This window comes from Malaclemys terrapin, chromosome 1 (genome assembly GCF_027887155.1).
Source record: "Malaclemys terrapin pileata isolate rMalTer1 chromosome 1, rMalTer1.hap1, whole genome shotgun sequence".
Lineage (NCBI taxonomy): Eukaryota > Metazoa > Chordata > Testudines > Emydidae > Malaclemys > Malaclemys terrapin.
In genome coordinates, this window is record NC_071505.1 from 39,167,536 (window position 1) to 39,194,646 (window position 27,111).

At 43.9% G+C, this 27,111-nt stretch overlaps 1 protein-coding gene across 1 annotated transcript in view; it reads right to left on the minus strand.

The window, feature by feature from the left end:
• PLXNB2 (plexin B2) overlaps positions 1 to 27,111 on the minus strand; it is a 337,927-nt gene that overhangs the window by 222,176 nt on the left and 88,640 nt on the right. The window contains exon 2 of the mRNA XM_054022660.1: positions 15,403 to 15,599. The gene's annotated coding sequence lies outside the window, so the exon portion shown is untranslated. The remainder of the gene's footprint in view (positions 1 to 15,402; positions 15,600 to 27,111) is intronic.

A 27,111-nucleotide genomic window follows, 5' to 3' on the forward strand; every position in this document is an offset into this window, starting at 1 on the left:
TTTTACAGCCCAAGTTACAGAGCCTGGTTCTTTAGCTCAAGCTGTAGATACGGTATGCAGTATGTCTACACCAGTGGCTCTCAAACTTTTGTACTGGTGACCCCTTTCACATAAGTTTCTGAGTGCGGCCCCCCCCCTTATAAATTAAAAACACTTTTTATATATTTAACACCATGCAATAAATGCTGAAGGCAAAGTGGGGTTTGAGGTGCAGGCTGACAGCTCATGACCCCCCCCCATGTAATAACCTCATGACCTCCAAGGGGTCCCAGAACCCCAGTTTTAGAACCCCTGGTCTACACAGCACTTTGGATCGAGCATCCCAGCCTGGGTCAACAGACTTGGGCTAGCGGGACTCATGCTAGTGCTAAAAATATAGCTGTGTAGACAAGTTGTGACTTGGGCTCTGAAGCATGGGGTTGGGGGGAGGCGGAAGGCTTTAGAGCCTGAGTTCCAACCCGAGCTACAACTTCAAGTGCTGTCTATACAGCTGCTGTTACAGCACCAGCACAAGCCCTGCTAGCCCAAGTCTGTCGACCCAGACTGGGAGACTTACTCCAAAATGCTGTGTAGACATACCTGCAATTTTAGCCATAGAGGCTCCACTTCAACTCCAACATTGGGTAAGATGGTGGCTGTCACACACAAATAACTTGTGATAAGTTTATTTTGCATAAGGGATACATGTGTCGTACTGGTATTCTCTCTCAGTTGCTCAGTATAAGGAACAACAGACTTTAGCAGTCAATCTGAAAAAGCTTGGCTTCTTTGTGGCTTAACAGCCCCAGATGACAGCCTCCTGCCTTGGCTACACTCGGGACTTCACAGCGCTGCCGCGGCCAGCGCTGCGAGAGAGCTCTCGCAGCGCTGTATGTACTCCACATTTCCGGGGGAATAGCTTGCAGCACTGCGAGCGAGCGTGCAGCGCTGCAGGCTCTGATTACACTGGCCCTTTACAGCGCTGTACTCGCTGCGCTCGGGGGGGAGAGGGAGGGCGTTTTCACACCCCTGAGCACAGCAAGTTGCAGCGCTGTACAGCACCAGTGTAGCCTTCAGTTACTACTTTTCCTCTCATCTCTTCTTCTGCCATCACTCAAGTCAGTACAGCCTTTCCACATACATGAATGTACATGGTTGGGTAGGTGGTGAGAGCAGGATAAGAGGTTTCTGCATAACTTAGGGCTAATGTGCCACATAGTTCAAGGCTATAGTCTTTGTCTATATTTCTGTTGTAATCCTAGGAGTCACAAGTTGAGTATATATAGGATGCATAATATTAAAGGTACAGTGACACTAAACTAAAGGCAAATAATTATTTAGAAGCAACAATGGAAACTGTTGCAAGTAGACAGCAGAATCAGCAAAATAAAAGGAAAAGCAAAATAAACTTTTAGCACAAAACTGAACAGGTATAAGCAGGCAGACAAAAGCTACACAAACAAAGCAGCTTTTTAAATGGTCAGTTAGGAGACTTAGTATTGTATTTCTGCTACTGCTGTATAGGTTCTGACTAATACCATAGATAGAAATATTATGCAGTTGTCTGGACATCACGCTGACTAACGTTTAGCCATTAGACTGGTAACAATATCTTGAATTTTTTGATATTCAGGATAGGAACATTAACTAAATATTCCTGCACTGAAATGGTGGTCTCATTACTTCCTATATCGGTGATCTTTAAGACATGGATCACTGATGACAGCATTCAGGTGTTTTGTCAATATGCTGTTTTATGGGAATCAGTACATGCCTCTGAGAGGTTGTACCAGCTCTGCATGTAAACAAATGTTTTCCACTGAGTTTTCATCAGGTCCCCATTTCCTTTAAATCACTCAGAACCTGCCAAAAAAATTACCTTTTCATAATGTTATCAAGAGGTGTCTGATGAAATAGATGAGTACATGATTGCTGTGCACAGAGCTACTCCATTTGGGATGACAGTATCAGAAGTCATTGGTGGTCCATGCTAGAGACTAACTGGATTATTTTAACTTTAAACACAAGCTATTTTTACTCCATTACCCAAGTGAGTGACGTTCTGTAGGCAAAAATCTGTTAAAAATGTGGTAGTTATGAAAAAAGGGTGACCTCTAGCAGAGTCTCTACAAGTCTATTACCACTTCAGAAATCAAACAATGTGGGTTACAAATCACAAATGCATCACTCCAGGGTATTAGCAAAACATTCATGCAATTGATGTGTAAGAGGAGGTAGAGAGAAACAGAAAATACCTAGTGTCCTATAGGGATTAGATTGTCAAAAAACAAAAAAAGTGTGCAAACCTCTCTGGCTGTTCTACAACATACACTGAAGTTTGACTGCCTGGGTAGCACGTGCACTAACCATTTTTTTTTATAAAGAGGAGGAAACTGAACCCTGTAATCTCGTTATCACCCTGTCAGTGAGTTAATGGTCATTACCACGAACAGATTCTTATGTTATCAAGGAAGTCAGGGCATCACTGGTGCTTTTCACAGGATAATAATGAGGTTTTACACTGCAATTAAATCAGTACAAATTTGCAGTTTTACTATAGATTCAGCTGCAACTTTTCACTCAAATACCACATTTTCCTATGGGGACACACACACACACACACACACACACACACACGTGTAGGACCATCCTTTGTACATTCAACTCTTCTTTTAACTCCCATTCCCCTCAAAATAGTACAAAGGGTTTCAAGTTGAAAATAATACAGGGAAGTACCAGCACAAAAACCCCTTCCTAAGCACATTACACTACCAACCATAGCTTTGCAGGATAGCTCAACAAAGGGTTTAACATGTGTTTTCACTCAAGATTACCAAAATTCCAGTCAAGGCCACTTTATGCTATCAGCACTTGAAATATTCTAACAACCATGTTCGTGTCAGCAGTAAAGCCATAAATATTTTTCAAAATAACAATCTCCCACAGGACTTCATGTCCATTATCAGCAAGAAAAGTTTTGGAACACTTGGCTTCTGAAACCTCAGAAGAATTTTCTTAAGTTTCCAGAAACATTTCACCTCTCAAAGCACTGAAAACAAACTTCATTCAACTATTTCATGAATTAAGGACTGTACTTGGTCCTGCTAATGAAGGCAGGGGACTGGACTCTATGACTTTTCGGGGTCCCTTCCAGTTCTATGAGATAGATATATCTCCATATATTATTATATTCTTATTTACTTGGGTGTTTCAATTCTTGAGAAATGTTAAATAAAAATCAAAAGTTATCATAAGGTAACTTCATACTTTTATAGATTTTAAGGCCAGAAGGGACCATCAGATCTAGTCTGACCTCTTGTACATGACAGGCCATTAATTTACACCCAGATACTCCTATATTAAGCCCAAAGATTTGAGCTATACCACAACATTTCAGTCCTCAGGAAACTGAACTGTGCACCACAGGAAGAGAATGGAGAGACCAAGGTGCCACTAATGCCCAAGGCCCATGCAATGGCAGGGAATTGACTAAGTGATATATACACAGATATTCTCAGCAGGCAAAGCACACCCCATGCTGTAGAGCAGGGATCAGCAACCTTTGGCACGCGGCTCACCAGAGTAATTACCCTGGCGGGCCAGGCCGGTTTGTTTACCTACCACGTCCGCAGGTTCGACCGGTCGCGGTTCCCACTGGCCGCGGTTCGCCGCTCCAGGTCAATGGGGGCTGCGGGAAGCGGGGGCCAGCACATCCCTCGGCCCGTACCACTTCCTGCAGCCCCCATTAGCTTGGGGCAGCAAACTGCAGCCAATGGGAACCGCAATCGGCCGAATCTGCGGACACGGCAGGTAAACAAACTGGCCCGGCCCAACAGGGTGCTCACCCTGGCGAGCCGCATGCCAAAGGTTGCTGATCCCTGCTGTAGAGGAAGTTGAAAAACTTCCAAGGTCACAGCCAATCTGACCTGGGGGAAAATTCCTCCCTAATCCCAAATCTGGTGAACAGCATAAGCCCGAGTGCGTGAGCAAGACACATTAGCAGGCATTTGAAAAAGAGGCTTCTCTGTTCCACCTTAGAACCAGTCCTCCACTGTCCCCACCTCCATCTGGTGTCCTGTCTCTTGCTGTGGCCAATCTCTAGTGCTTCAGAAGATAACAAAAAATAAAAAAAAAACAGCCACATCAACTAGTTATGCATCAACGGGGGGGAAAACTTCCTATCCCTCACAGATGACTGGCTGAATCCCTGAAGCATGAGATTTCATTATAATCATTATTTTAATGCAGAGCTACAAAAGTTCTGAGCATATTGAGGCCAATACAGGTGATCCCAGGTTGCTTTTAATTTTGTCACTAACCAAAAATAAAACTAAAGCTTAGTGTGCACAAGCCTGCAAACAGTTCAGATTGTGGAGTTCAGTGTCGCTCTGCCCCAAAAAGGAGGTTTGCCATATGTACTTATCCCTCATTTGTCAATGTGTTATCTTGGGCGACCTCGTGCATAGCAAAATGAATAATTCAGGCTCAGGTCACCTTCCATGTTACTCCAACACCAGGTTTGCCTGACAATCATCCAAGGAGGTGAGAGGGAAAATGAAGTGGGGAAACATGAGGGAGGAATCGTGTAGAATGAGTGGAAGCTCATGTTTGCTATTTCGTTTTATTGCTGTTCTTCCCAAGTTCTGAGACTCCAACAAATGTGCATAATGTACACTTATTAAGTAAATATGGGGTTGTGAAAGATGCTGAAAGCACTGGAAGATAAACTGAAGTGATCTATTTCTCCACAGAACAGGTAGCAAAAAGGCAGTAACTGCACAAGCATCCTCCCTCTGGCTGATAATTTCCTGACACAAAACAATCCTCAGCGTCTGAAACATCCTTCAGTAGTTGCCATCTATGCTAAGTATTCCTTTCCTAAATATAGGCACCCAAAACAGGATGAAGATTAATAATTCACACGCTGTGAGCTATCAAACATCCATATACATGAACATCTGTGTCACATCTCACCTGGGCCAAACTGAAGCCTATGATCAATGAAGAATGGCACTGCAGTAGAGAGCCTTTCTCCAGAGCCTGCCCACTTTACAAAACCACATTTAATTGGTATGAAATAAGGTACTGCCAGCCAGCAAGACAACACATTAACATCTCATACGGTAATTGCCTGCATTTAAAAATAGGAATTGAAGCCAAGATTCTGAAGTGTGATTAATGATATTTGGGTGCCCAACTTCAGACACTTTGAAGAAAGTGCTGAGCTCAGCCTCTGAAAACCAGGCTCTTTTAGAAGGAGTATAAAGCTGAGCATCCAAAAATTCAGGTACCAAAAATCACCAGTCACTTTGAAAATCTTGGCTTGAGGCCTTAAGAGAAGTGCCCTGAAAAATGAGTTAATGCATAATAAACCATGTTTAAAACACACAGTCCCTGCTTCAATTGGTTTCTAAACTCATTTTAATTTTAGCCAGCCAGCTAGAATAGGGCAAAACTGTATTTTAAAAACCCAATGCTCTTGCTTATGTATAGGGACATGGGCTTAGACCTATGGTTGCAACAATACTGTTCTAACTTGGTTCCGCCAATCCTACATTAACAACAATATTTAGTTAGTCTTACAATAATATTTAGTCTGGAGCTGCTCAGTTAGAGTTTAACACAGAGATTGGAATCATCTTTCTGTAATTTCAGTTTTAAATTATAGTGGTAGCTCAGGCTCCAGGCACAATGGACTGAGAAATGGGGAAAAAGAAAGAAGGCTATGAAAGTAGAGCCCTGTACTGCAGCCTAGGCGGCCTGGTTAGAGCCTCTTTCTTGCTGCTTTTGCCAGCAGTCACTGAAGAACAAAAAATATGGAAGGACGAGTGCTCAATTCCAGGGGGCAAAGACGAGCAATCAGGACCGGCTCCAGGGTTTTTGCCACCCCAAGCGGCGGGAAAAAAAAAAAAAAATGAAGAAAAAAAGCCGCGATCGCAATTGCGATCGGCGGCACTCCCGCGGCAGCTCCACTGTGCCGCTTTCTTCTTTGGTGGGAATTCGGCGGCAGGTGCTTCCCTCCGAGAGGGACTCCCCGCCGAATTGCTGCCGAACAGCCCGACGTCCTGCCCCTTCCCCTTGGCCGCCCCAAGCACCTGCTTGCTGGGCTGGTGCCTGTAGCTGGCCCTGCTAGCAATAAAGACCAACGGATTCATATTGCTAAGTCATGAGTTCATTCAGAAGTGGTTTAGACCTCCTTTCCCAGTTCTTCTATGCTGGAATGATGGCAGCTGTAATAAGATTTTTGGGGCGCAGAATAGGCTCCCTTAATGGAGGCTATTGAAGATTTTCAATTACCCATTACATAACTAATGCAACAGCAACCAGAGCCTGGTGCTGATTGCAACCTGCCAGTCTGCAGGCAAGAACCCCATTTTCCCTCTTTCAACTAGAAGAATGTTGGTCTTACCTGAATTCAGTTTTAAGGAGCGGATGTAATCCAGGCGTCTACATATCTGGTCCCTGCTTAAGTTCCCTCTAAGCTGTGCTGCCGCGGAGCAGCCTATTAAGCGCTATGCAGGTGCTCAGGCTGTGGTGGGGAGAGATGCTTCTCCCCTGGACCCAACCCAGCCCCAGCCTGGACCTGCCGCAGCCAGGGGAGAGCATCCCTCCCCCGGTCTGGACCAGGCCGGGAGGAGAGGCTCTTATCCCCCCCAGCCCAAGTGCTGCTGCTGGGAAAGAGAGCTTGGGGGAGTCCTCTCTCCCCACTGTAGCCCCGGGGCAGCCTGCACTCCAAACCCCTCATCCCCAGAGCTTGCACCCCCAGCCCTAAGCCCCTCATCCCCAGCCCTACCCCAGGGCCCCCCACACACACCCCAACCCTCTGCCCCTGCCCTGAGCCCCCCTCCTACACAACAAACACCTCTGCCCCACCCCCGCAATGTGAATTTTGTTATGTGTACCAATATGGAGTGATGTGTCACACATCACCTCTATATTGGTGCACATAACAAAACTCACTCCACACATGTATGGGAAAAATTAGAGGGAACACTGCTTCCTTGCCCACAATTTCACTACAGTTCTAAGTCCCAGCTCTGTAGAACTATAATTTTACTTCTGGGGGCTACAGCAGAGATGTCCAACCTGTGGCCTGTAAGGCACTGAATTAAACCTTATGGAAGAAGAAATGTTGTATTTGTACATGATTTCAAAGTGTTTTCACTGAGCCACACCGTGGTTCTTAAATTGACATGTCTGAATTAGCCCCACTTCTACATGTAGCTGAACAGGTATCCCAATTGCCTTCCCTCACTTTCCTAGCAGTTTAAGGAACAGCTCTGGTATGAGCCAGGAGTACTCTGAGCAATTGTTCAGCAGCAGAATTGGTGACCAGGTGTATCACAGGGGACAGAAGTTCTGGCTGTACTACTTCCTGCTTCACTGGTGGGCTGTGGGACCCCCAAGGAGAGCAGGATGGGAACTTGACTGGTTTTGCCTGAGCCAGGAGAAGTGTCTAACAAAGGCTATTTCCTCTTTCCTACACAGCTACCCCTAGGGCAGCTGTAGCAGAGGGGAAAAAAAAAATGCTGAGAACCCACAACCACTGACAGCTCCTTGATTCTCTGCCCAAAGGCTGCCTTAATGTGCACCTATGGACAATGGATCACAAGGGGGCATGTCCCAGCTGGGAACAGTGTGAGCAGGGTGCACACCAGCCACTTCCTCGCTAGCCATTTATCATGCCCCTGAACCACACACTGGACTGGGAGGTACAGAGGATGCTCTGTACACAGGCTCTACACCTGCTGGGTACATCCCCATGCCAAGAATATCTGCAGCAGAGGGCTTGCAAGTCCCTTCCACTCTGCTGCCAGAGTGACAGAAAGGGAGTGGAACAAGGAAGAGAAATCTACCATCAAAATATTGATTGTAGCTCCTTGGTCTTTTTGAAATAAGATGACTAGCGCTCTGACTAAAATGAGTGGACACCACTGAACTGAAAGGAATAGACTCAGATTGCCACACACACATTCACCACTATTCTCCAGAAGCAGAATCCAATTTTACAAATCACACCAAGTCCCCTCTGCTCGTACAATGGACATGTTCAGAATTAAACAGCAGTATTTCATAGTTTTTACTAATAAAGATGCAAATGAAGTGGAATTGGCAGACTCATTTCTACAAAGAGTTTCCATCTAGAAAATGTTTTGTTTGCCAATGAATTTTTCCTCTGCCATTATCTGCTATCTAACTATTGCCCTTTGGAACTTGTATTCTCTTCCAATTAACAAAAATAGCGTTCTGCTAGGTGGTTCTCCGTATAAGAAACAAAAACCTTTACCTTGTGCATACCGTACAATCTAAATTCTCTATAACTACAACACATTCTGAAAGTGAATAGATTTGTGTATGGACTAGACAAGACTTAACTGAATAAGAAAGCTCAGAAGAATAAATTCACTGGGGGGGGGGGGGGGGGGAGAGACCGTCTTTGTCAGAGTGGCTTCCCTCCCGCTAATAATCTGTCCAGAATTCTCAGATATGATTTTATCAGTGACTTTGGGATTTCAATGCACCTTGAATGCCTGCCATGACAGCGGTTAAAAGTCTGCATGCTATCTTATGTCAACGGATACTGTATCAACAATAGCCCTAGTCCAGGGGAGAGCAAACTTTTTGGCCCGAGGGCCACATCGGGGTTGAGCAACTGTATGGAGGACCGGGTAGGGAAAGCTGTGCCTCCCAAAACAGCCTGGCCCCCGCCCCCATCCGCCTCCTCCCACTTTCTGCCCCTCTGACTGCTCCCCTCAGAACCCCCAACCCATCCAACCCCCCCGTCCACTGACTGCCCCAACCCCTATCCAGTCCCCTGTCCTCTGACAGCCCCCCCGGGACTCCCGCCCCCATCAAACGACCCTCTGCTCATCATCTGACCACCCCCTCCCGGGACCCCCTGCCCCTAGCTTGCCCCCCGGGATCCCACCCCCTTATCTAACCCCCCTACTCCCTGTCCCCTGACTGCCCTCCCGACCCCTATCCACATCCCTGCCCCCTGACAGGCCCCCCGGGACTCCCACTCCCAACCCTCCCTGTTCCCCATCACCTGACTGCCCCCCCAAAACCTCTGCCCCATCCAACCACCCCCTCCTCCCTGACTGCCCCCCCAGGACTCCTCACCCCCTTACCAGCAGCAGGAGCTCACAGTCGCAACACCCGGCCAGAGCCAGCTGCACTCCAGCGGCGGGCCAGAGTGCGGCCCGCACAGCGGCATGGCTGTGGGGGAGGGGCCAGGGACTAGGCTCTCCGGCCGGGAGATCAGGGGCCAGGCAGGACTGTCCCGTGGGCCGGATGTGGCTCACGGGCCGTAGGTTGCCCATGTCTGCCCTAGTCTATGGGCTGTATGGCTTTAACTGGTAGAAGTATTTTGTTCATTACAAATTCTGTTCCATACTCCAGTAAGACACTCTTGAAAAGGTAGCTGGCTTTTAAAAAGTTGATCTGTGATTAAGTTTTCCAAAGTTTGAAGTTTACTTATTATAATGATTTGGATATCTCAGTGTAAGCAGACTTTGTGTCTCCCACTCCTTCATTATGCAAACATCAGAGTAATTCAGCTACGGTTAATTACATTTCTTAACGTTATTAGAATGACTTATGGATACAAACACTTTAATTTTTAAAATAGTCTCAATATTCGCTCTTGTGAAGACTTGAGACAGGCACCACTGATAAGTCAAAGTCTTTCCTGTGTAAGGATACGGCCTTTATCTATAGCCATATTGCAAAGCCTGAAGCCTTTGTCTGCAGCCAGGTTCAAAGAGCGTATATCCATTGAAATTGGATATACGCAGGTGGACCTCTGTGCCATGCAGTCATGCCCCGACCCCGCCTCACTCTTCCAACTTTGCTGGACTACCACATGTGCATTTGTGCAGATCCAACTGCAGGATCAAGGCCAGAGTTAAGACAAAAACAGAAGTCAACAACACAGGGACTGAGGTTTTTTTGGTGTGGGAAACAGATGAACATATGAATCAAAGACAATCAAATCATGCAGTCAGTCACTTAAGCAGTGAACATATCTTGATGGTTATGTAGTACAGGTTTGGGATTTTCAAGACTATCATTCAAGGAAAAACAAGTGGGTTTTGGGAAGAGATTTAGAAGGGAAGATGCATGAGCTCTAGGAACAGGGGCCACATGAAACAAGGCACTGATGTAGATATGAGAAATGGACACAAAGGGGGAATTCATAAGCAGCTTGAGTAGAGTGGATAGGGTGTGGGAGCAAAATACCAATGTAAGTAGCTGCCAGGGCTTTCAATACTGGCCCACTTCTAATGCTTATTGATTTCTACAAACCTTTTAATTTGCTCAAACTCTCATAGGAATGAGTTGTGACTAACATAGCATTCCACAGAACTTTCTCCCTGTAGGTGGGCAGCCTTTAATGCAGAGCACACTGTATATTTATGGATTCTTTAACAATGTCAAATTTTGCTTCTGATGATTGCTGTCACCTGGCTGAAATACTTCTCAGGCTCAAAACGAAATAATTTCCTGCTGTGACACTTCTTTAGAGACCTAAGCTACCAGTGAGCTGTTTTTCTCAATTCAGTCGAGCTGCTGTGAATTACCCTGTAGGCAGTCCTATGAGCTGCAGGAGATCAGGTACCTTAACAGCTTGTTCTCAATGCATTTAGTATTATTTTGCACAAAAGCATGAAAATGATGCCATTTAATCTAGTGACGACATACTCCTTTGCAGATGTGCAGCCTGGACTCTTGCACATATAGAACTTTGTAGCAGAACTGTTAACTGGATAATGCCAACTGAAGTCAATCAAAAGACTGCCATTGATTTTAATGGGCTTTGAAGCAGGCCTTAGTAAACAGGACCAATAAACCATGTACATTAATGTAGGTTAATACTGTTGCCTCTTGGTCCGAGTGGTTAGTCAATATCTGTGGCCTTGCCAGGTTGTTTCCATTAGGAGAAGTTGATTACGGGAACAAGGTATTTCTTTGGGGGCAATCCTGTTTATTTACAAACAATGTACACCAGTGGTGGGCAACCTGTGGCCCATCAAGGTAAACCGCTGGCAGGCCGTGAGACAGTGTTTACATTGACTGTCTGCAGGCACGGCTGCCCGCAGCTCCCAGGGGCCGTGGTTCACTGTTCCCGGCCAATGGGAGCTGCAGAAGGCGGTGTGGGCCGCAGGGGAACGTGCTGGCTGCCGCTTCCCACAGCTCCCATTGGCCGGGAATGGCAAACCGTGGCCGCTGGGAACTGACTGTCTGCAGGCACGGCTGCCCACAATGTAAACACTGTCTCACGACACACCAACGGATTACCCTGATGGGCTGCGTGCGGCCCACAGTCTGCAGGTTGCCCACCACTGATGTGCACAAAGCCCTGTTTCTCTGAACACAGCAGAAATGGACAAAGAGCCGGTTTCCTTGCTCAGAAATCCAAGTCTCCCTTCTCAGCGAGTATTCTACCCAAAAGCAGTTCATGCTCTCTCTTGCTCTCTGCTTTTTCCCAGGGCCATGCACCACTGCTCACTCTCTCATTCCTTTCACACACAGTTGCAAAGGAATCAATGTCTCAGTCAGTTTGCTATCAATTGCCAGGGAAACTCCCCAGGCCACATGGCTTAGCTTTCACTCACGCCTTGTCATGCTGATCTGTACCTCAGGCAGTGACTTCTATTGTTTCAGCTATCACTGAACAAAGGGGCATTTAATTTCTCCTTCCTATAGCCCAGTGGTTCCCAAACTTGATCCGCTGCTTGCGCAGGGAAAGCCCCTGGTGGGCTGGGCCGGTTTGTTTACCTGCCACATCTGCAGGTTCAGCCAATTGCAGCTCCCATTGGCCTGGAGCAGCGAACTACGGCCACTGGGAGCCGCGATTGGCCGAACCTGCAGACGTGGCAGGTAAACAAACCGGCCCGGCCCACCAGGGGCTTTCCCTGCACAAGCAGCGGAACAAGTTTGGGAACCACTGCTATAGCCTGAAGGAAGGGTGCTTACTACACCCATTGACTTTTACCAGGTCTGGATTGATGGCTACCATTAACACCTTCCAGCATATCATCTTTGTGTGTAAGAAGCTTGATGTGCTTTTAGAACACTTTACACATCACAGTGCTCGGGGGTGGGGGAGCTGCGCACTCCGGTGGATCAAAGCAAGTTCAGTATAATGCGGTTTCACCTGTAACGTGGTAAGCTTCTTTGGCTCCCGAGGACAGCATTATATCGAGGTAGAGATGTATTTGGGCATTTTAAAGAAAGGTGATAAAGAGATGAATTTGTCAAAAATGTTTATGTTAGCCACTGGAAAGGGAAACATGTTAAGAGTATCAAATTTTAAGAATGCTTATAACAGGGGTAGGCAACCGAAGGCGGCACACGAGCTGATTTTCAGTGGCACTCACACTGCCCGGGTCCTGGCCACCGGTCAAGGGAAGAAAATGTAATAAAGCTGGAAACTAATAGAGGTTGCTTCTACGTCTGATAGTGTTGTGTATATATCAGGAAATTTTTCATTATATATTAATTTTACAGCATTTCAAAGCTGTTTTTTTTTCCTTTTCTTTTTTATGAAGTGGTGCATACATAAAACCAGACTGGACAACCTATAAACCTTTTTAAAAAATACAGATTTACACAATTCATAAAACTGCTACAAAATTAGACCATTTCTCTCTCCTTTAGCATTTTCTACTGTTAATAAGAATGAGAGTAGTTAATATTCACATTTACTATCCCACAGATCCCTTACACTAATGAGGCATATTCTGAACCCCTATCCAGACTACTGACTACGGATTTTTATTACTTAACACATATTATAAAATCACAGGGATGCCCATCTCTCCTTGCAAGGAAGAGATCTCAACAAAACAGTTACCAGCTCAGTTAAGGCTTCTGAAAAATTAAAAAAATTAACCTCTTCAGTCCAGCTATTATCTGGAACTTGCATATTAATTCTGGTAATGGTCTAATTGTTTAAAATGTGAGCTTTTACAATGGCTAACCCTCAATTAGATGGAATGTTTTCTATGCTTAAAATATTCTTCTGTAATCAGAGAAACCGGGGGCCACCCAATGAAATTAATAGGCAGCAGATTTAAAACAAACAAAAGGAAGTATTTCTTCACACAACAGTCAGCCTTTGGAACTCGTTGCTAGGGGATGTTGTGAAAGCCAAAACTATAACTGGATTAAAAAAAGAATTAGATAAATTCAGAGAGGATGGGTCCACCAATATTAGCCAAGGTGATCAGGAATGCAATCCTATGAACAGAGTGTCCCTAGCCCTCTGATTGCAGGATGTTGGGACTGGACAACAGGGGATGAATCACTTGAGTGCCCCGTTCTGTTCATTCCTTTTGAAGCCTCTTATATTGGCCAATGTCGGAAGACAGGCTACAAGGTTACATGGACCACTAATCTGACCCAGTATGGCCATTCTTTATGTTCTAATCAGATGCATCAACAAATCCAGAAAGGTGTCAGATTTAGACTATTCCCAGACCTATTTTTTCATCTTGTAAGGGTCCATGAAAGTCAGAAAATGTGGAGCCAGAGCTGAACTACTACTCCGTAGTACCCAGGTATCATGGCTCAGAAAATAGGCAGATCCCTTATTTTGGACAAATATAGGATTAGGACTGGAAGTGAGGAAGAATCTCTTACCTGACTGAAAACTACAAGGGAAATTTTAGCTTCAGAAAATGTAATTACCCTACCTGGAATTCAACCATGACATGAAGGTCAATACTCCCCACTCTGACAGTAGAGAACAACACAATCTTTAATGGCCATGAAATAGATTTTACATTCCATTATTTGACCTAGTACTGTGACATGGAGTAACTTAATTCCAAGCACTTAAGTTTACTAGTCTCTGACTTTAAAAGAGAGCATTAACATTTTTCAGCTGGTAGTAAAACTTCACTTTTTTAAAACTAAAAAAAAGTGATCGGCGAGATGCCCACTACATTAAACAGTTTTTAAAAAAAATATAAACCACAGCATGCAGCATAGTTTAAAAATATCACAAGAAAATTAATCATGTACTAACATTCATCTTATTCTAGATACTCTTGCCAACACACACATATACCTATACTTTAGACCAATTAAAATAGTGGCTGCTTTAAAACTCTTTCCTATACTTCGAGGGGGGAAAATATCACACACATCTGAAGATTTTTTTATAATCAGTCTATGCATTTTCAATGTTTTCAATTCACTCTGCTGAACAGGTATCTGTAAAATTATATGCAGATGATTTCTTCTAGTTCCTAGGGGGAAGTTTAAAATTGCATTGCACCATCTGTAAAAAGATAGCTGATAACTGGCTGCATGTCAGCTAAGTGAGAGATGCAAAATTAGGAAAATTGGCCTAACTGATCTTCAATGAGCAAGTGTATCTATCTATCTGTTTTACTCTTGTTTTCTTCTCCATTTTGTTGTGTTATAATGTCTTTCAAGTTAATGCAGGATATATTTAAGAGACTCTTAAGAAGGTAAGGTCTTATCTTTGAAAAAGTATCACTTACGGACAATTATTACTGGTAAGAAGAGATCAACATTTGAGCTACACCACTGATAGGAAAATAGTTACAAACCTCATATTTCTCTCATGTTGATGCAAAACCTGAAGTACCTCTCCAGAAGTCAGAACTTGCAGGAATGGTCAAAATGTCTGGCAGGCTCTCTTTACATGGTTTCAAGTCAGTTTGCAAGTAAAAGATTCACCCAAAGCCATGTATGTGCAATCTATTAATCTCAACAGTAACCTTATGTCTCTTAAGACAATGTTCCTCAATGACCGGTCTGTGGCCTGGCGCCAGTCCCTGAGATCTCCCTGACACAGTTTAGGAAGGCAGCAAGCCAGTCCATGGCATCAAAAAGATAAACACGGTCTTAAGACACTTCACAATGAAGCAAACTCACAGTGGGAAGAGACTTTGACTGCAGTCTCTGCTATGATTCCTGCCAAACCAGTGTTCACTAATCAATGTGAGCAAACTTGAGAGCAGAACAATCCTAAATCTATTTGTTTGCCCCCAGGGACACAGTCATAATGCCATACTCACAAGACTCACTGGATCACACTGTCTGTTTAAGTCCCTTACAGGAGACTCAGAATAAAAGCAAAGAAAAACAGGGTTAACACACTAACACTTTATTAGGTTGTAGCATGTTGCTGATATTGGCACAAACCTGTTCTGGTAAAACATTCCCTCCATACATAGATTTATGGATACTGGAACCACTACCACTTGTTTGTTTTTTAAACACTACCCTTCCAAAAATCAACTCTTACAAGTTGTTCTCCATTAATAGCAATAAAAATGTGATTTGTAGTTTGCTTAGAAAAAAAAGTATGTTATATAAATTGACAAGGAACATATACACTTTAAATGGAAAATAGTGTGCTATTTATTAAAAATGTGCACTTACCTGAAAATAAAATTCATCTGAAAATATGTGCGGACACCACTGCAGCACTGCGTAGAATATGATAATATGCTCCAGCTGGGAATAAGGAAGGAGATGGGATGGTGTAAGTATCTGGCCTTTTAGAAAGGTTTTTCAGCTGAACGCCGATGAGCTAAAACAAGCCCTGGAACCAAGTCTTGGCCTTGTGATCAGCCTACCTGTAAGGGGAAAGAAAGGAATACTTAGTCTCTCACAACATAGATGTGAGGAGACATTTTGGAGTCAGACATCTGATGCAACTATGATAAATGTTTAGATTTGTTTTCTGTTTAAATAACCCAACCTACCATAGATTCAAAGCAGCCATTATTAAGATTGATACCAGCAGGTGATGTTTTTGACTTTTTTTTTGTTTAATCTGGGTACTTTTCTCTTTTAGTAGATTTCTGTTTTTATGTTGGACAGAACTTTTACAACACAAAAGAACTGAAGTTTTCTATATCCAGAGTACAAGGAAGTTTCCCTGCCTGTCTCTCTCAATCTGGCGGTGTCATTTCTAAGGACAAAAGGGTAGTTGCATAATCTCTCAGATGGATAACAAAGTTGCCATTTTATCCCAGTTTGTAAATACGGATTCTGCATGTGAAGTTGGACCAAGGTCACCAACTCTTTTCAGATGGTGATGACTCTTGGGTCACAACAAATCAGGGTTGCTTTTGAATCATGACCTAACAGTACAGACTCTAGAGACTATCTCCTTGAGCCACCCCATAAACGGACCTCTTTTCTAATCTGTTTCAACATAAGTGTACTATTAATGAGAGCCAAATTTAGGCTTAAAATATGTATATAAATTTAGATGAGCCAAGATTTTCAAGAATTGATACCTAGAGAAGGCACCTTACTAAACGACCCGATTTTAAAAATCAACCAACACCTAAGCACCTCCAGCTGACTTCAGGAACTCATTTATAGGCATCAATTTTTGAAGATCCATGACCTTGACCTCAACTCCCATTTATAGAACCATAGAGATGTAGGGCTAGAAGGGACCTTGAGAACTCATTAATTCCTGCCCTCCATGCAGATGATATCAAACTGGGAGGGACTGCAACTGCTTTGGAGGACAGGGTCATAATTCAAAATGATCTGGACAAATTGGAGAAATGGGCTGAGGTAAACAGGATGAAGTTTAACAAAGACAAATGCAAAGTGCTCCACTTAGGAAGGAACAATCAGTTTCACACATACAGAATGGGAAGAGACTGTCTAGGAAGGAGTACGGCAGAAAGGGATCTAGGGGTTATCGTTGACCACAAGCTAAATAGGAGTCAACAGTGTGATGCTGCTGCAAAAAAAGCAAACATGATTCTGGGATGTATTAACAGGTGTGTTGTGAGCAAGACAAGAGAAGTCATTCTTCCGCTCTGCTCTGCGCTGGTTAGGCCTCAACTGGAGTATTGTGTCCAGTTCTGGGCACCGCATTTCAAGAAAGATGTGGAGAAATTGGAGAGGGTCCAGAGAAGAGCAACAAGAATGATTAAAGGTCTTGAGAACATGACCTATGAAGGAAGGCTGAAAGAATTGGGTTTGTTTAGTTTGGAAAAGAGAAGACAGAGGGGACATGATAGCAGTTTTCAGGTATCTAAAAGGGTGTCATAAGGAGGAGGGAGAAAACTTGTTCACCTTAGCCTCTATGGATAGAGCAAGAAGCAATGGGCTTAAACGGCAGCAAGGGAGGTTTAGGTTGGACATTAGGAAAAAGTTCCTAACTGTCAGAGTGGTTAAACATTGGAATAAATTGCCTAGGGAGGTTGTGGAATCTCCATCTCTGGAGATATTTAAGAGTAGGTTAGATAAATGTCTATCAGGGATGGTCTAGACAGTATTTGGTCCTGCCATACGGGCAGGGGACTGGACTCGATGACCTCTTGAGGTCCCTTCCAGTCCTAGAATCTATGAATCTATGCTTTGGCAGAACCAAGTAAACCTAGACCATCCCTAGACCTTCCAATCTGTTCTTAAAAACCTCCAACAAAACAGGGATTCCAACTTCTCTTGGAAGCCTATTCCAGAACTTAATTACCCATATAGTTTAAAAATTAAAGATTTTCCTAATACGTAACCAAAATCTCCCTTGTTACAGATAAATCCTTTGGGGAATTAACTGAAGATGAAAACCAAGGAAAAAAATTCTAGCTCCTTACATAGGTAACCTCAGCAAAGAATTTTAAAATTATTACTATGCTTCATGGCATTATAAAGCTTGCTAGTATTTGCTTTGTAAAATGAATATTTTCTCAGTAACCCTTTAAGCGTCACAGATAATTATATCAGGGTGTATTTTTAAATTAAAAACAAAAATCCATCTCTTATTTCTCATATCATACACAGCTGTCACACCAAGGGCTTACAGGAAATTGAATCAGCGTTGCTCCTCTTACCCCTCGCTTGCAACACTGCTCTCAGTAATGCTTCTGTTCCACCCTGTGCCAAACAAAGGGCAAAAGGCTCAGGGGTCACTCAGAAACCTACATAATGACACACAAAGCTAACAAGTCATTGAGCTTTGCCCTGGCTTGATATTTTACTCAAACTGAATTATTAAACTGCTCTTTGGCAGGTTTATTAAGCACTTAAAAGCCTCCTTTCTGAGAGACACTCAGAAAACAAAGGTTCTCATGAACCCTTTTTGCAGTCCTTAGATAACTAATATATTTATGCTTGATTAAGAAAAGCATATGAAGAGCTTGTGCACCGCAGAAAGAACCTCTAAGTACTCTTTTTATTAGAGAGGAATGGATAGGTCATTTTTTCCAACTCTTCCACTTCCCTTCTACTGCAAGTATCTCAAATGTGAAGAAAAGAGTGCACATTCACCCTTTCAAATTCTAATCTAATCAGGTTTTGCTAGCTCTGCTCAGGAGCAGCGATGCTACATAGGGAAGAAGGACAGACATGTTACAGCTACAGGAAGAGTTGATTTTGTCCAGATTCGCCTAGCTTGAGATTATTGCACATTGTTATTGGTCTTGAGTTACAGTTTCATTCGCAGACTGGTCCAATATAACTGTTTTATAGTATCAAATTCTATCAGTGGTATTGCAATGTTTGTAGGTTGAGTGTTAATTAGAAACAGTTGGAGATCCAAAAGTCTGATGACAGACTGACTATCAGAGAAAGATTTTTTTTTCTATCCCCATACGCATTTACTCAGATTGTTATTACCCAATGTACAATAATCAATAGTAAGTTTTTTTTTAAATCACTTTAAATATCAGGCAAGAATGGTCTCAAAATTGGTAACTACTGCAACATACTCTACTATTACATATGTTTTCTGCACAGAAATTCACAGGTATGGGAGCTCCCAAATGTATCCATTATAATGCTATACTTAAAAAGAAGAACAGGAGTACTTGTGGCACCTTAGAGACTAACAAATTCATTAGAGCATAAGCTTTCGTGGACTACAGCCCACTTCTTCGGATGCATATAGAATGGAACATATAATGAGGAGATATATGTTCCATTCTATATGCATCCGAAGAAGTGGGCTGTAGTCCACGAAAGCTTATGCTCTAATAAATTTGTTAGTCTCTAAGGTGCCACAAGTACTCCTGTTCTTCTTTTTGCGGATACAGACTAACACGGCTGTTACTCTGAATGCTATACTTGTGTATTATGTGGAAAATACATAGGAAATTGGCCAATAGTTGTTCATGTCAAGTCAACATGAGCTAATAACCCCTGCTTGCTTTCCTAGAGAAAAAGAGAGGGGGGTGGAGGGGTCCTATGCTGGTGTTACTTATCAAGGCCTGAACCTATAACCCTGTAGCCTCAATTAAAAGATCATGTAGGTAACAGGACAAATTGATATTTTATCTTATGACACTGATTTTTTAAATTAATCAAGGGAAGTAAGAACTATTACAACTGACAACCACTGTCACCCATGCCCGTGTTTTCCTTTTATAATTATACAGATTTGGTTGTAGAGGCAACCTGTCAGCGATGACTGCAACATGTCTTAGACCAGCTCTCTCCTATTATTCCAGCTGGGTAGGTAAAGGTCATTGACACGCTAGCACTTATTACATTTTACAGTCAATTGAGAGCATTTACAAAGCAGAAAAAAAATCATTAACACTGAGCATACTTTGAAAAGCGATAGAGCTTTCCTCTTTCCATAGGGTCTTGTGTGCTATCTCTGTTACAAACAAAGCCCAAATATGAAACAACCTAATAAGCCGAATTCATGTGGGTATTTGTTTCTGGCATCCAGTTCCATATTCTGTTTGCACACAAACAATCACACTGGATTTGCCTCTTTCTCATGGCTGCAACGAGTCATCATGAGTCAGAAGTAAGGAAACAGCATTATGTATAGTTAAGTTCTCAAATGAACGCACACAGAAAAGTGATAAGACAAAACACCATAATACCCATAGGCAACCACTTTTCACAAAGTGGTTACTCCATATCTGACCTTTCAAGTCCGTATCCTCAAAGGAAACCCACACAAAAGATGAGCTTGGGAATTTAAATTCATAATTCTGCTAGACACTAAAAACCATGGACTAAACAGATGCATTGGTTTTAAGGCTCATTACAATTTGTAATTCATTCTTCTGCCTGCTGTTAATTGCTCACTTCATTTTAAGTAGTCTCCTACAGCATGTGCGAACCCTTTATGCTTAACAATCTGTCCAGACTTGTATTTAACTCAGGCACTCTGGTTATCTTCCCCAGACCTGAAGAGCTTTATGAAGCTCAAAAGTTTATCCCTTCCACCAGCCGTAGTTGGTCCAATAAAAAAAAAAATATTAACTCACCTACCTTCTTTCTCTTTATTAAGAAACAACCCACTTAATTCTTAGGCGGTCTACACTACAAAGCTAAGTCGGCTTAAGTTATGTTGACATACATCCACCGCTGTAATTAAACTGCTACTGCATGTCCTTGTGTCAGCAGAGTGCATCCACAGTCGTAGCTCTTCCATCAGAGAGCAGAGCACCGTGGGTAGCTATCCCATTGTACAACTTGCCACAAGGTGTTTTGGGAAGGGTTTGAAATGCCTCATGGGTGCAGGCTCAGCATCACATGATGCAAGTTTCTCAGTCCCATCATTCCATGGGCATCTTTCTAGGTTTCCAGCCGCTTTTCTACTGCCCTGGTAACGTGCAAACCAGCCATCTGTGTGAGAAATCATGGATCCTGCACTGCTCTTCAGTATTGCGCTGTGTGTTATGAACACAAGGCTGTAAGAAGAACTTAAGGGGGGGGGGGGGGCTGGCTATTCACCACCCTGACCGTAGTCCCATCCTTGTAGAAACAGCATATCAGCAGCTCTGCACCAGAGGCAACTATTTGCTTCCCCTTGCCTTCTGCTATGCCTGCTACAGCTCTGAGTTTTACATGGCACAGCTGTGTCTTCCTATTTTAGCCAATACCCTTTATGCCCCAGCAAGTTCCTGCAGCTAGAGTGGAGCTGTGACTGCACAGCCTCCTCTCCCCTCTGACCCAGGACATCTACCACCTCCCATGCTCTCCAGGCAGGAGTGCATTTGCTGCCTGGAGCAGTCATGCTCAGCTGGGCAGTTACCATGTGAACTCTCCACACGGAGCAAACAGGAAGAGCAAGTTCAAAACTTCCCAGGGCTTTAACAGGGGAGGGGCATTCATCTGTGTACCTGGCTGCAGGGCAGCCAAGTTCAAAACTGTGACCAGAACAGTCAGGGTGGGCACTGTGGGATACCTGTAGGGTGACCAGACAGCAAGTGTGAAAAAATCAGGACAGGCAGGTGTGGTGGGGGGAGGGTAATAGGAGCCTATATAAGAAAAAGATCCAAAAATCTGGACTGTCCCTATAAAATCGGGACATCTGGTCACCCTAGAAATCTCCTGCAGGCCACTTAGAGCGACAAACAATGCAGTGTTTACACTGACACTGTTGCTCTAAGTACGACGCCCTAAGCTCTATGCCTCTCATCCAGGTGGTTTTTATTATGTCAGAGTAGCAGGCGAGTTAAAGCTGCAGGAGGAACATTGCCGTGTGTACAACTCCATTAGTTAGGTCGAGGTAAGCTGCCTTATGTCAACAAAACCGTGAAGTGTGGACATTGCCCTACAGCAGTGGTGGACAACCTGCGGCCCATCAGGGTAATCTGCTGGCAAGCCGAGAGACAGTTTGTTTACACTGACTGTCCGCAGGCAGGGCTGCCGGCAGCTCCCGAGGGCTGCAGTTCGCCGTTCCTGGCCAATGGGAGCTGCAGGAAGTAGCACGGGCTGCAGGGAGGTGCTGGCCGCCGCTTCCCACAGCTGCCATTGGCTGGAAACAGCGAACCGCAACCACTGGGAGTTGGGGGTGGCTGTGCTTCCCGACGGTCAATGCAAACAGTCTCATGGCCCACCAGCGGATTACCCTGATGGGCTGCGTGCAGCCTGCAGGTTGCACACCACTGCCCTAGAGTCTCTTGGAAGTACAAGTCTTCAATCCTCCTTACACTAAAGGATAGATTGTTAGTAATTCACTGATTAATTTTATATCCCTTCTACACACCAGAGATCTAGCCTTCACTTCTAACTACCATAGGCAAATGAAGGTGCATGGGTCCTCAACCGTATGCAAAGCGTGCTAACATTGTACATTGCATAATTGTTCTGTGAATTTTAGATCCTGAGCGCAGAACAAAAAATACTTCAGGATGTTCTCTTTTAAACCAATTTTGCATTATTGTTTGTTTTGTTTTCAATCAGCCTGTTTCTGGGTGCCAATCGTAGGAGGCAAGAGGAAAAACCTTAGTTTTCCTGAATATCAGCTGCTGCCCTCTGAATACACATTGTACATTGTGGGTTGAGGGGTGGGGAAGAGACCTATTGTAAAATAATGCCTTTTAAATAGTCCACAAGCCCTTTGTGATTTACAAGCTGCCAATGTGTTGGATGAATTCGGCAGCTGGGAAGCCAAGAGCTCTGCCCTCATTCAAAGGTTTGAAGCAATCATTCAGAATTAATATAGGGCCTCAGAGGATATGGCGATATCTAGCTTAAGATCTTATAAAAACCAGTATTTCAGCCAACAAGATTCTTCGTCCTAAAAGCTCTTCATATTCCCAACTCCCTAATTCAAAACATCAAGAGAGTCAGCTTTGCTTATCACAGAAGCTGAATGCCATACTGTACAGTGTTTGTGTCAAATACAGCCGATGAACAAGCTTCAATTTACACTAATAATTGTCATTGGAAAAGAAAAAAAATAATTGTATATTTGTTAGAAAAGAACAATTTCCAGACATTTAGCATAGGCAGGAGAATAGTCACCAACAGCTTCTTGGCTCGGCGGGTACCGCGAGCGGGTGGTAAATGAGTGTTGCAGAGAGGACACTTATTCTTCAGAAAAAGAAGGTGGGGGAGAGTGCTAAGATAGGCACCCCGATGGCTTCAGATTTATGCAGCCACACTGATGTCAGTCTAGAAGTAGGTGATCATTATGCAGGCCCAGCTGCAGGGGTGTGTGCACTGTTGTCTGGAAAAATTAGAAGGCTAGCAATGACATATAAAGAAGGGGGAAATGACAGTGAGTGAAAACCCCATGATAAACCCACTTACACTCTCCTCTCCCCAGGACCAAAGATGAAACCTAATCTCGTTGGCATATATTCTGGCTGAAATTCAATTCCAAGTACCCTGCATTTCCCCTCCCCCCAAGCTCACACTTTCAATGCCCTACAGAAAAGAGATAACAGAGCCCTTTATTTATTAACGGTATAAAGCACTATGTAAGGTTCATGTTTAAAAAAAATGTTTAGATGCAGAATTATAGCATCTTCTGTTTATTCCCCCTTCCCCCCCCACACACACAAACACTATGCTCCTCATTTGAAAAGAACGATAAAATTCAAGATAAATATATTACTGTGCAGAGATGGCATTTCAATGTCTTCTGTTAGAGATGCCTTTGTGGATATTTTAATTGGGGAGTTACTTCTTTTTGGCTTCTTTGCATACTGGGAATGACCTTGTCACCCAGGGCTGGCTTTAGGCCGATTCCCCCAAATCAGGCCCTGTGCCTAAGAGGGCCTCGCGCCCTAAAGAAGAGTGCCTAACTTTTTAATTTTTACTCACCCAGCGGCAGTCCGAGTCTTCGGCGGCACTTTGGTGGCGGGTGCTTCACTCGCTCCGGGTTTTCGGCGGCACTTCGGCGGCAGGTGCTTCAGTGCCGTGAAAGACCCGGAGCGAGTGAAGGACCCGCTGCCGAAGACCCGGACCACTGCCGGGTATCCGAATAGGGCCCCGCACCTTCTAAAGCCGGCCCTGTTGTCACCGATGTCATAATGTACTTTAAGGCTGGGGCCTTTCCCAGAGTCTACTCTCTTTGTGGAATTATCTGAATGCACTAAAGTGCTTTTGATCAGAAAGATTGTCACCTATGACAGAGCACCTTCTTTTCTTTAAGCATCCGAAGAAGTGGGCTGTAGTCCACGAAAGCTTATGCTCTAATAAATTTGTTAGTCTCTAAGGTGCCACAAGTACTCCTGTTCTTCTTTTTGCACCTTCTTTGTGTAAATGCTTCAGAAAGAAACCACTTATGTTCAAATACCTCCTGATGGTAAAGGAGGAGATGACAAAAATGTTATGCTTGGACCTATTGCTCTTTGTGTGTGTCAGTTATCAGGTGACTTTAAGACCACTTTTCACTACAATTGGGGCAAAACAGCTAAGGCCTGTGTTCTAAAGGGAATTTTCCCTCTCTTGGTATTGACACCTCCTCATCAATTATTGGGAGTGGACCACATCCACCCTGACTGAATTGGCCTTGTCATCACTGATTCTCCACTTGTAAGGTAACTCCCTTCTCTTTATGTGCCAGTATATTTATGCTTGTATCTGTAATTTTCTCTCCAGGCATCTGAAGGGTTTTTTTTACCCACAAAAGCTTATGCCCAAATAAATCTGTTAGTCTTTAAGGTGCCACCGGACTCCTCGTTGTTTTTGTCTAAGGGAAGCTTCTTGGGAAGTCAGTCGAGGCCTGCTTAACTTCTGGTCACAATTTAAGACGGTTTTTCCCTTCATTTATGCAGGCCAGGAAATGGAATACCTCAAATATCTCTATACTTGTTAATGAAAACAAAGCGGAGTCAGATGCCTGGCTCTTGCTGGCATGAATCAGCTGTCAGGCGTGGGGAGAGGATGGGGAAGAAAAGGGAAGCAGGGATCTTGCAATGGCTGTCACAAGTCCTTTGTTAAAAATCACACCACCAAAACTGAAGGTGAAACTCAGGGTGATTTTTTTTCTTTAGCCCGTTAGAATTCACTCCTGATCTGGATGCAACTACTGAGTCAGCCTAGGCAGAGATATTTATCCCTAGAGTTCACCAAATTACTTCTGAAGAGCTTTGCTTTGGAACGCACAGGACTGTGCCAAAATGGCAGGTATTGTCCCTGGCGGACAATACTCCTGACCCTTCATCTCAAAATACACACATTGTCCCGTGTGCTATCAATATACTTGGTATATTTTTCCAGGAATAAAAACAAACATTGCCCAGTTAGCTAGAACACTGAATGCAGGCTTATTTGCCCACTGAGGATTTCCTTCAGTGTTAGCTTCCTGGATATGGTTATGAGAAGTGTTTCTGTTTACAAGGGAAGAGACAAGGGGCCAGGGAATGAACAATTCCTCATTGCAGCTCTCTGCCAAAAGACAATCTCCCCCCCGCCCCACCCCCACACACCCAATTTATCATTTGGTAATGGGGAAATAGGTTTGACAGAACCCTTGTTAAGATATTGGCAGCACATTACAGTGGGTTCAGAAGGTTTAATTTCAAAAATACAGATCTGACTCTCCCAATTTTCCCCCCAGTTACATTATCTTTAAAGTTTCAGGGAGATTTGGTCTATGCGAACATCATGAGGCTTCAGATTAAGCAGCACTGACCCAGATTCTCCAGTGTCTGGTACCTTGTCCAATCATTTTACACCTGTACTAAGATAATAGAAGGGTCATCAGACAGAAATGGAAACCGAAAAAGCTGAGAATTCTTAAACTACAAGAACAAACTGGCAGATTGCTGACAAGCCACCAGTAATTTAAAGGCACCACAGTATGTGTGTTCTCCTCTAAGGGAAGGCAAGGACAAGCAGAACACATTCAGTGTCAATGCTGGAAACGCAGTTCACTTTAAGGTATCAGATATATTCTTATAGAAAGGAAAAAGGCAAATTATTTATCTAAATTTGGAAACAGCATAGGGTCTTGGGTTAATTTAAAATTCAATTTTAGTTTACAGCATTAGGAGAGGGGATAAAAGCCCTTTGTACCATGGATTGTATATTAAAATCCTAAGCAGATCTGGTCTGTCAGTTGATTGTGACAGTGTTACGGCTATAAAGCCAGACTCTGGGCACTTCCTTTAGAAGATCTAACTATGAGGCTCTAGTGAACTATGTTGGGAGAAGGTTAATTTACTATGGCCTAAGGCAGATGAAATTTACCTTTTCCTTATTCCATTGCTTAATATAAGGGGAGAGAACTTCTACAAAGGCAGAGAGAGGACACACATTTTTGCAAGTCACGACAAGCAAAATGGTAGTTTGTCCAACAAACAGCTTCCTAAGAAAGGGAGATGAGCCATCACTTCTGTCCACAAAGCGGATCCTGACAACATCTGGCTCTCTTAAAAGAAAGTTTACAGAAGTTGATAGAGTACAGGGAGAAAAGTGTGTGCATTTTGCAAGAGGGCCAGGCTCTCCTCCCAGATTCTATGGTGATGATGGCCAGATAAATACCTAGATAGGGTATCTTAGGCCTTGGCTAAACTTGCGAGTTACAGCACTGTAAAGCCTCCCCCAGCACTGTAACTCACTCCCTGTCCACACTGGCAGGGCACTTGCAGCGCTGTATCTCCCTGGGTACACCGCTGCAGGTACTCCACCTCCCCGAGAAGCATAAGAGATACAGCAGAGTGGCTACGACTCTCCCCTGTGAGTGTGTACCAGGAATCAACCTGCAAAGCTGTACTGATCACCTTGTCAATTGGCCTATACTCTGGCTGCAGTAATGCGGAAGAGCCAGTTTCAAAGCTCCTACCACAGAGAAAAAGCAAACAGTTTGCTGTTTGCTTTGAGTGAGCGAATGAATGAATGAGCAGGGGGCTGGGAGTTCGGAACTTGCAAAATAGAGTGATGACACGCTCCAAAAAGCACTCTCTCCCCCCACACACTCCCTGTCACACTTCACCCCACCCCCCTCCCGTTTTGAAAAGCACATTGCAGCCACATGAATGCTGGGATAGCTGCCCATAATGCACCGCTCCCAACACAGCTGCAAATGTTGCAAGTGTGGCCACGCCACTGAGCTGTCAGCTGTCAGTGTGGACAGACTGCAGCGCTTTCTCTACTCAGCTGTACGAAGACAGGTTGACCTCACAGCACTACAGCTGCAAGTGTAGCCAAGGCCTCATACACAAGCTATGACTACAAAAATATTTGCAACCGTCCCAAGCAGAGTGCTTTTGACAGGGATGATACAAAATGGACTGACCTAAGAATAAGGGCATCTTGGATTTAAGGGGCTGTTTCAGTGAGTGCTCGTCAGCTATAGAACGCCTCAGTGAAGGAGATCAGTCTGACCATGTTCAGGTCTAAATCCAAGCCCTGCCTCTGATAATGCCATCCTTATGACCCCTTCCTATGACTGGCCAACCACAACTGGACATACTATAG